An 891-nucleotide genomic window follows, 5' to 3' on the forward strand; every position below is an offset into this window, starting at 1 on the left:
CTCAAAGTAGCAAAGCAGCAACAACAGACTTGTCAGTACAAGACAGTGGGCAGCAAGCAGCAGACAGTGCTGTACATGTAGTAGACAGTTGTGCGTCCCAGTGTCAGTGCAATACAGAAGAAGAAGAATCTGGGTGTAAAAGAACTGCTGAACAGGACAGCTGCCCTGGACATGAGTGTTGTCAGTTGGAGTCAGCCAGGAACCCAGACCAAGCAGATGTAGGGAGGGAAGGATTGGGGCAGACCAATGGTAGTACAGATGGTGTAAATAGTAACGATGCACACGGTGAGAGAGATATCACAAGAACTGAAGAAAGAGACACATCAGGGGCAGAAGAATGTCCCACGAACAATGACAGTAGCGTCAGTGAGCCTGCAGCAGATACACAGACCATGTTGGCTGGTGGGCAGCAGTCAGATGGTGTTCCACAGGGGGAGGTTGTTTTTACAGACAATATGCAACAAGACATCAGGCCAGACAGTAATAGTAAGAAATCCCTGGGGTCTGAGTGTGTCCTGGAGCAGGCAGTTAGAGAGGGCTGGACCCTCCAGACTGTAGGCATGCTCACATTTGCAGAACTCTTTGTCATGGTGAGTAGTCCTGAAAACTGTCAACTCTTTTTTAAATATAGAATACAACACGGTGTATCCTACATCACCCAAGGTTCCAGCCCAACCACGGGTCGGATCACCTGAAGGCTGGAAGGCTGGGACCAAGGGTGATGCAGATCTACATGTATAATACACCGTGTTGTCATACCCACCTGAGAAAACACATTTCAATGCAAAATGTGCCAGAAATTGCTGTCCCTTGACAAAAACAACAGTCTAAAAGCAGTATTCACATTTTAGAAAGAAGCTTACACTAGACGCGTTCGAATTATTCTATTTA

The 891-nt window shown here is 46.8% G+C and overlaps 1 protein-coding gene across 1 annotated transcript in view; it reads left to right on the top strand.

Annotated features, from left to right (window-relative positions):
• The window catches only part of LOC109467652 (protein inturned-like), a 9,928-nt gene that overhangs the window by 1,052 nt on the left and 7,985 nt on the right, over positions 1-891 (top strand). The window lies entirely within an intron of this gene.

The sequence above is a fragment of the Branchiostoma belcheri genome, unplaced genomic scaffold (assembly GCF_001625305.1).
Source record: "Branchiostoma belcheri isolate BF01 breed outbred unplaced genomic scaffold, Haploidv18h27 scaffold186, whole genome shotgun sequence".
Classification (NCBI taxonomy): domain Eukaryota; kingdom Metazoa; phylum Chordata; class Leptocardii; order Amphioxiformes; family Branchiostomatidae; genus Branchiostoma; species Branchiostoma belcheri.